Here is a 10,578-nt window from a genome sequence, read left to right on the forward strand (position 1 = left end):
ACATCACATGGCCTACATATTACTCGCAGTTCTTCCTTTGACTTACATGGCTTTACGGATGTAGATTGGGCAGGTAGTGTCAATGATAGAAAATCTACGGGTGGTTATCTTGTGTTCTTTGGTCAAACGCTAATTTCGTGAAAATCAGGTAAGCAACGTACAATTGTTTGCTCTTCTACTGAAGCTGAGTACAAGGCCTTAGTTGATGGCACAACATTGCTGAGGTTATTTGATTTCAATATTTATTAATAGATCTTTAGATTCCATCTATTTCTGCTCTTATTATCTGGTGTGATAACCTTTGTACCACTTATCTGTCTGCAAATCCTGTTTTTCATGCTCGTATAAAACATGTTAAAGTTAATTATCATTTTTTCCGAGATAGAGTTGCAAAGAAGGAGATTCAGATTTGTTTTATTTCCTCTTAGGATCAACCTGCAGATGTCTTCACTAAGTCACTTCCTACTCCTTCGTTTACTTCTTTTCGTTTCAAGTTTCGGGTTGATCCTCTACCCTCAGCTTAAGGGGCATATTATAGAATGTACCTATATAGAAAATATTTTATATAGGAAATATTGTAGTCACCCCACCATTATTATTGTATATTGCCCTACACATATATATAAAAAGGATTGGCTAACTAATTAGTCAAGCCTTTTAATCATTCTCAACTAAACGACAACTGATTTTGAGCATGACCTTTATTTTCTTTTAGATTGTCCAACTCTCTTTCAAGCCATATATATCGATAAAGAGATGGTCAGATATTAGACTCTGAAAAATTCGAACATAATTGAGTAGTTAGTGAGACCTTGTAGACGGCAAAGAGAAGGCAGAGTTTTGTTGATTATTGATAACATACATGTACACAATAATTTTTCTAATAAAATAATAAAATAAATATTAATGATCCTTAGATTTTTTGCTCACCGAACAGTCTATGTTGCTAATAGGATACACACACACTTTGTTGGTTTCTTTAATTAGGAGAAGGCCTTATTGTATTACATAATAAGGCAAGCGTTCTACGTTATATAATAATTAAATAAATTTGAAACTCAGAAAGAACTACTTATTAAATATACATTTTAAAATAGTTATCCTTTATGTATATAAAGATTTTCCACAAGAGATCATTGATTTATAGTCTCTTTGTTGTTGGGTTTTTTTATATATATAACTAGTATTCGAACTTTATAATTTCAAGAGTTTATTTGTGTGGCAGTTCATGTACTGCACCATTTAATAGCCGCCGTTTGCTTATCAAACTCACCATGGTTGCCTTGTCTCAACAAAGTTGACTATATATATACAATTACTATTTTATTTTTATTTTTAATAATCGAGTTATTTATTGATAAAACCAAATTAAGATATGGGCTAAACATTGAACAGTATCTGAGCTGTAGGACAGATTTGAATTTCTTTTTTGATGCTAAGATTTGAACTTTCAAACGGTAGAATTGAGACTTGGACTCTATATGAATGTTTTAGGCCTATATCTTAGCTTTCTAGCCATATAAACCAAACTAACATCCAAGATCTACAGCTCCAGATATGACCCAATGACTGACCAGTGTTCCAGTTTGGACTAAACTGACATCTCTTTTCTAAGCTTAGCCCTCTCTTTGTCTTCTTAATTTCAGTAATTAAACTCATCAATCAATCTTTTCATTTATGTGACAGGCCTGCATTTAAGATAAATATTTACCATAAATTAAAGGTATCTTATATTATTAGACATGTTATTATACATTTGAAACTCAGAAAGTACTTATTAAATATACATTTTTAAAATAGTTATCCTTTATGCATATAAATATTTTCCACAAGCGATCATTGATTTATAGTCTCTTTGTTGTTGGTTTTTTTTTATTATTTTAACAAGTAGTATTCGAACTTTATAATTTCAAGAGTTTATTTGTACGCAGTTCATGTACTGCACCATTTAATAGCCGCCGTTTGCTTATCAAACTCACCATGGTTGCCTTGTCTCAACAAAGTTACAGACAAGCAGACACAATAGCAAATAAGCAGTAGAAATCGTTGATCTTGAAGCAGAAACAGTAGCAAATTCCTTAATCGGAAGCAGACCTGAACACGTCTATAATTAATTTAAATCGGAAATCCAATGATACTAGCTGTTGTTTGAAGGATAGTGTAAAAAAGGGGCAGATGCAAATCTATCTGCTGCAACATCAAGTTAAAATAAGGTTTATGATAACTAACAAGCTAACTAAATTAGATAATCATCTCTGTTATTTATATAATTAAAACAATACACATTACGGTGTAATATTCTACATACAATAATTCATTATATTTATAACTTAATATTTCCTATTCTAGCACACATTCCATAATAATTCAAGCTTGAACGGTCGATGGTATTCGCTTGTGGTCTAACAGCAACAATATGAAAGATTGTACAAAAAAAAACTTGTTAGTGTAATTTATGTTGGGTTTATGTGGGAGTTTGTTGAGGTTTAGTTGTGAAAATGAGTTTTTATCTCTTATTGGGTTGCTTCATTATTTTTTACCTGTTTATTTTTTTTGGTTCATCCCTTTTTGCATCAAACTCCTGTTTTTTTTTGTCATTATTTAAATAACAATTTTTTAATACAATTCTCGATTATTATAAAAAAAAATGCCACGCTAGCCACCGTTTGCATGTCAATCTCACCATGCATGGTTGTGTTGTCTCAAGATAGTTGACAATATATAAACTGTTGTAATTCTATTTTGGCTCATTGGTTTTTAATTTGATTTTTATAGGGTTTAAAATGTAAAATTAAAAGATTAGAAATTTATTTCGATGAAAAGTATGATTTGTCAACTTGCGTGAAAATTAAGGACTACAATGTGCTTTTGTCATTCTATCCTTATCTTTGAGATAATCCTTACCTTCGAGATAATCTTTATCTTCAAGATAATCTTTACCTTCAAGATAATGATAGTTGTCTATTTTCGAATTCGATTTTAATTCGAACTTAAAAAAAGAGAATGAGTTTGATTGAGACTTTACTTCTCGCAAGCGATGAGACTTTTGCACTATAAATACTGATCTCAGTCTATGCGGAAAAAAGGGAGAGGACGATTAGAGAGAAACCCTAAAAGAAGAGACCCCAAGAGAAGGTCATTACCAGAAACCCTAAAAGAGAGAAACATAAAAAAAAAGGGGGCGGCGAACCCTATACTAGTCGTCGCCCCCCTCAATCCTTTTTTAGCCCAGTCTCCATCGATTTCGCCTCCAGCAGCCGCACGCCTAGGGTAAGTTTCCTTCCTTCCTTGCTAAAATAATTAACTAGTTACTGTTACATGCATGCGTGAACCTTTCACGCATGGCTGGGTTAGATCCAGCCTAAAAAGAAAAAAAAGTAGGCCGGGTCTGGGCTTTAAGCCTAGCCAACCCAAATTATGTTTGCTAAGGTGTGCTTGGCAAAACACACCCTTATGCCTTGGCCATAATTTTTATGCCCATTCTAATTTGATATTTGACCAAACAAACTCCTTTTCAATAACAGAAAATTCCAAAAATATTTGAGGCCTTCAATGGTTTATTTGCGGGCCCCTTGCACTTTGTTTTATTTTTTTTCTTTGTGTTTGTATTTTTTATAGATGTACTCAATCTATGGACTATTACTGTTAAATGCAAATATTTTGTGCAATGTTTTTTTTTTTACTTCCATCTAAAAAGGGAAAATAATAATAAAGGATAAACAAGAAAAAAATGACATAGAAAATTTCTTCTTCAAATTTATTTTTTGCAAAAATATTCGCTGATGCCACAGTCAGGAGTATCGTATTTTTTTTGTATTTGTGTGATATTTACCAACGCTAGAGTTAGAAATATTCATAGGAATTATTCACTGATACCAGAGTCAGAAACATGAAATGAAGAATAAAAAAAGGGGAAAAAAGGAGAACAAATTCTTAGCAATTTTAGACAAAACCAGCAATGCAGTTTGTCTTAGGTAGGATGTTTAAAGGTTGATAACATCTTTTCTTTTGCGTAACCAGTCCCATACCATAGAATCTCTGCTGATTAGTTAGGGTTTCTAGTGACCATAATATTAGGTGGCGAGTCTTTTAACAAGATCTTTTTCTTTAAAAAAATAAGATGTTAAATATCTATTTTTTTCAAATTAAGATATATTAATAATTTTTAATCGGTCAACGTGATATCCGGGTGTAACATAAACAATGATAGAGTTAAGATGGTTTGAAAATTAACAATGCATTCTTTAGATGATCCAAACTAATCTTCAATACAAATAGACAGCTGTACCATGACAGGTCTGCCAAGAAACAAAAAAAACAAATGGGTAAAGAAAGGTAGCGAAGTGGCCCCACATAATCTAGACCTGGTTAAGCCGCAACATGCATGGGAAATATTTTTTAAATAATATTTTTTAAATTATTATTTTTTATTAAAGGTTAAAATGGTGTTATTTTTTAATTTTTATATATAAAATCGCAATTCACTCAAATGAATCAATTTATCGATTAAACTATTAAATTAATTGGATTAAAGTAGATAATTCTTACGGAACTATCAAATTCAAGAAGCAGAGGGGATTGGTTATTCCTAGAGATGGGATAACACAGTACTGCCGTTTGATTATGTTTTGGTTTTCATTGTAGTGTAGTAGGAGCAGACAAAGCACGAGCAAAAATGGCAAACCATTAGGTGATCATGGAAGACTATTACATAATGTATTTATATAGGAAATATTGTATATAGAAAATATTGTAGACATATTCTTGTGTGGTAATCTTCACAATTGCTATTGTATATTGCCTTACACGTATATATAGAAAGGGTTGGCTAACCATTAGGTTAAGCCTCCTAATCATTTTCAACTTTGTATCAAAGCAAATTAACTGATGATGAATACCAATGATTTGAAAAAATTTATTTAATTTACGATATTCACCACCCCAATCAGTTTGAACAGATTTAATTTTAAGTGAAAACTAACGCTCAACAAGTGTTTGAAAACGCTGAAAAGTAGAAAAGACATCAGACTTCGCAACAAGCAAATAATACCATATATATTTGGTATGCGCATCAACAAAAATAACAAAATAATGGAAGCCACCAGAAGAAAACATAGGAGCAGGACCCCAATCATTACTAAAAATTAAATCAAGTGGGACAGAAGTTTTGTGACCTGTAGGTCGCAATGACAAACGGGACAACTTGCCTAAAGAGCAAGCTTGACACTGGGTAAGAGAACGTTTAAAAGTACATACAATTTTATTGTTGGAAACTAACAAATTGAAAATGTGAGGGGGTGGATGACCCAAAGACGATGCCACAGGTCGGCAGTCGCGGAGATGCAAGGAGACCAAAAAGCTTGAGAAACTGACATGTCAAAAGACTCGAGAGGACATAAAGACCATCATGACTCTGACAGGAAAGGAGAACTTCCTTGGTGACGAGATCCTTCACATAAAACATAGAAGCGTGAAATTCAAAATAAACATGATTATCACGACAGAATTTTTAAACAAATAACAACGGTTTGGTAATGTGAGGGACATGGAGAATATTAGATAATGTAAACATGCGTTTTGGGGACTGTAATGTAGTATGTCCAATATGGGATATGTCATAACCCAATTTTTGATCATTTTTATTTTTATTTTTATTATTTTATTTATTGAAAAGGATAAAAAAATGATGAAAAAAATAATAATAATGATGATGGAAAAAAAGTAAAATAAAATAAATGAAGAATGAATTAAAATTTGGTTTAAGGGCAACATGATTGGAAGCTTAAAAATTTAATTAAATTTTTGTCTTGTTTAATTAATCAAATCGAGGGTTTAATTAGAGAATTGATAAGTTTTGAGACTTAATTAAGCTTGAAATTAATTTATTTCATCCAATCAAGGGTTTAATTGGAGAATTTGTAAGTTTTGAGACTTAATTAAGCTTGAAATTAATTTAATTCATCCAATCAAGGGTTCAATTGGAGAATTGGTAAGTTTTGAGACTTAATTAAGTTTGGAAATAATATAATTAATCCAATCAGGGGCTTACTTGGAGAATTGGTAAGTTTTAGACTTAATTGGACTTTGGATTTAATTAAATTAGTGAAATCAGGGACTTAATTGAAGAAATAGCAAAGTTTGGGGTTAATTGGGGGTCCAAATTGCGACATTAAAATCCAAGGACTACATTGAAAAAGGCGCGCAAATGCAGGGGGCCAATTACAGTTTAAACCAAGGGCTTAATTATAAAAGTTTCAAAACTTCATGGATCAAAACGCAAATGACCATCTCATATCCCAAACGGCGTCGTTTTGAAGGGACGCTGTTCATCTTCTTCTTTAAACCAGTGGCCATTTTCCACAATAAAGACCAAGAGACGTTGCAGCAGTAAATCGTCCGTTAGTTTCAGTTATGGACGCCTTAATGGTGGTTGACCCTCAGCCTACCGCCCGTTACCACCCGCCAAACTCTATATAAACAGAGGAACATCGAAAAAAGGGAGGTTGGTTAGAGAGGGAGAGAAGAAAAAAACGTGAAACAAGACAAACACAAATAAACCAGAGGGATTCCTAAGTTTTCTGGTTAAACTCCAGACCAGGAGTGAGCCTTCCCCTCACCAATACCGACCTAAAACAACAAAAAACGAAACTGACCGAGAGAGAGCATAGGTTCATTTAGAAAACATAGCAAAAGAAACGAAGGAAGAATAAACCGAAACAGAGACGTAGGAAAGGAATACAGCGTGAAAAGCAGAAGGAGTAAGAAGAAATTCGAAGGCAGAAGCGTCGTCCTCAGCAATCACGCGCAAATTCCCTGCAAACGAACCGGGTAAGTGTTCAGCTCTGTTTTCCCCATTTTGCCTTATTTCATCTTTCCCGTCTGTGTTTAATTCCATAACAGGGCCATGCACGTGTGATTTAGATCACGTGTGCCTAGTGTGGCCTAGCCGGGTCACTGGTTTGGGCCAGCGATTGGGCTGGGCCTAGCCCAGCCCCAAAAATAATAAAAAAATTAAAAATTAAAAAAAAGAGAAATAGAAAAATAGAAAAAATTTGTTTAAGCATGAATAAAAATAATATAAATTTACCGGTTTATTCACCAACGCCAAAGTCGGGATTAAAATACTGGTTTAAGTTTATATTATTTTTATTCATTATATTTTATTTTATTTAACAAAAAAAATATATGTGCATGTATGAAAAAAATAAAACATTTTTCCCTAAAAGAGCAAGATGCCAGAAATCTGTTCTTTTTCCACAATTCCAGAATTATTTTTTTAGGCCGCCGCGATGTCGGGTGCGACAGGATATGTCATATGGGATATGTCAAAGCCCTTACCGTCACCAATATGCAAATAAACATTACCAAGATAGGGTGCAGAATCGGTCAGAGCTCCAAGATCTCGTGTGACGTGTTGATTTGCGCTGGTGTCGGAGAACCAAGTCGCAGTAGAGACATTCCAACAGCAAGGTGAGCAAAGGGCTGCTGTGAAACTGGAAACAATGAAGAGTTGTATGACCGAAACTAGAGCACAATTGGTAGTGTACATACTGCTGTCCAGACCACTGCCCCGTGCTGGAGTTGCGCCTGGTCTATTGCTAGTGGTTTGGCCGCCAATCTGCAGCAAATTAGCCCCTGTTATGGGGAGTGTAACGGTTGCTGTTGGGACATCAATTACCTCTAGAGCGACCCCTGTTGTGGCTGGAGTTAGGGCTGTGATGAGACATAGCATTGATCAAGTCAAATCAGTCACTACTCTCCGCAGTGGTAAGGTTATTGAAAAACCTATTCTTGAACCTTGTGAGAAAGATGATGAGTTAATCTTTGAGGGTAAGGAAAGGGTTGAACCAGAACAATGTAAAGAAAAGACTGATTCCCTACCAGTACTTCCATTTCCTCATGCCATGACCAAATAACGGAAAGTCAATCACAATTCTGAAATCTTTGAAACTTTCAAGCAGGTAAGGATCAATATAACTTTGTTGGATGTTATTAAACAGGTACCTTCTTATGCTAAATTTTTGAAAGACTTATGCATTGTGAAAACAAAACTGAATATGAAAAAGAAAGCCTTTTTAGTCGAACAATTAAATGTCATTCTTCAAAACAATAATGCTTTGAAATGTAAAGACCGTGGTTGTCCTACAATTTCATGCTTTATTAGAGAACATAAAATTGAAAAAGCTTTACTTGATCTTGGAGCTAGTGTGAATCTACTTCCATATACCGTTTTTCAAAGTCTCAATCTATGTGAGTTAAAACCAACTTCTGTAACTCTTTTACTTATTGATAGATTCGTAAAAGTACCTAGAGGAATAGTTGAAGATGTGTTAGTATAAGTTGATAAATTCATTGTTTTGGATACACAACATGTTGAAGCATGTAATTCAATTCGAGTTATTTTAGGGCGTCTATTTCTTGCAACTTCTAATGTATTGATCAATTATAGAAATGGATTGATGAAGTTATCATTTGGAAACATGACATTGGAAATGAATATTTTCAACATTTGCAAGCAACTTGGAGATGATAATGATTTCCAGGAAGTAGATCTTATTGAAGAATTAGTTTATGATTAATTTGAAACTACTTTAAGTAAAACTAACTTCAATGAATCTGAAGATTTGTAAATGAATTATTCTCAGGAAGAAATCAAGGAAAGGAAAGGCACCGAAAATGTTGTCGTGGATCATTTATCAAGATTGACAATAGATTTGACATCTAACATCACGCCAATCGATGATTACTTTCCTGACGAATCCTTACTTTCTCTTAGCTCAATGCCTTAGTTTGCTAATCATATCAATTTTCTTTCTTCAGAAGATTTGTCAACTCATTAGAGTACCCAAGACAAAAGAAAGTAAAAGAAAGTTTTTGAACGAAGTGAAGAACTTTTATTGGGATGACCCTTACTTATTCAAATATTGTTCTGATCAAATATTTCAAAGATGCATTCCAGACAATGAGGTAAGTAGTGTCATTAAATTTTGTCATTCTAAGGCATGTGGGGGTCATTTCTCATTAAAGAAGACTACTCCAAAAATCTTACAATATGGATTTTATTGGCCTATCATGTTCAAGGACATGCATGCATTCTGCAAAACTTCTAAAAATTATCAAAAAGTTGATATTGGTAAAATACTTTTGCTTTATAATTCTCAACTCCATTTATTTCCTGAAAAGCTAAGATCAAGATGGAACGGTCCATTTATTGTGAAACATGTGTATCCCTATGGGACCTTTGATATTGAGAATCCAAATAATGACAATATTTTTATGGTAAATGGACATCGTTTGAAAGCTTACTTTGATAATTTTCCTAGTGAAAATGAATCAATTGGTTTGAATGATCCTGTATGTAAAGATTGATTATTTTGTTTTCTTACGTTGTTTTTGTGTTTCTTTTTTATGTGACTCTTCTTTTGCTAGTCTTTCTCCAACCCCGGTCAAATGGTGGATAACAGTACTTTGTGACTCTTAAGTCAGTTCTTTTAGTTTCCCATGATAATTGATATCTATGTATATATTTGTTCAATTCCTTGTTCATTCCCTTTTCTTTGCATCTCTTTTCCACTTCTTTTTAACTGATGAAATCCTTATTGACAAATAAAATTCAATTTGAGAAAGAAAATTCTAAAATCAAATGTTTAAGGACTCAATTAGATTTTGTTGGAAAATTAATTGAGTTTATGAAGGGTTTGATTGCAAGAAAAATTGATTTTTAAGTCAATTAAAGCTTTAATTGGAAGAAATTAAAGTTTAAAGGTCCAATTACAATTTTTAAGAGTTAATGTGGTTAAACAAAGGGCTTAATTGCATAAATATTAAAGTTTGATGGGCAATTAGAGAGTTGATCGAATAAATCCAAAACTAAAGACCAAACTATGAAAGGCGCGTAAATATAGGGCCTGAAATTGGCCGAATCAAGAGCCAAGTAGAAGAAATTGAAAGTTTGTTGATCAATTGAGGGTCAAAATGCACAAATTCAAAATCAAGGACCAAAATGGAAAAAGCAACCAACTTCAGGGCTCACATTTCAATTCACTATCACAAATTCAATTAAAACCAATGGAATTACCGACAGAATTTTTTTTCCGGTAATTTGTGGTGATAATTATTGACTGATGTAAATAAGTTGGTAAAATCATCGGTATATACGAACTGAATACGTTTGTCAGTATATACCAGCAGAATTACAGATGAAATTTATACAATTTTGAAAAAAAATAGGTCGATGACGTGGAAGATTTTGCTGGTGATTTTACTGAGGGATTCAAACCGGGATCTCCATACAGTGACGTGATCCCTTCACCGTCAAAATCGTCGATGGAATCACCGATGAAATATTTTCGTTGATAATTCCATCGGTAAAAGTTAATATATCACCACGTTATCGACCCTCCCCTCCCCTATCTCTCCTATTTCTCCCCCCACCCCCCAACTGCAAACAACCACCCCTCCCCCCCTAAAATATCTTCCTCTTTTCAACACAAGTCATCCTTCTTTAACTTTTGTATTCACAGCATCCATGTTTTGATTTATTGTGGATTTTGTCAATTTTTGTAAGTAAATCTGTCC

This window comes from Populus nigra, chromosome 8 (assembly GCF_951802175.1).
Source record: "Populus nigra chromosome 8, ddPopNigr1.1, whole genome shotgun sequence".
Classification (NCBI taxonomy): domain Eukaryota; kingdom Viridiplantae; phylum Streptophyta; class Magnoliopsida; order Malpighiales; family Salicaceae; genus Populus; species Populus nigra.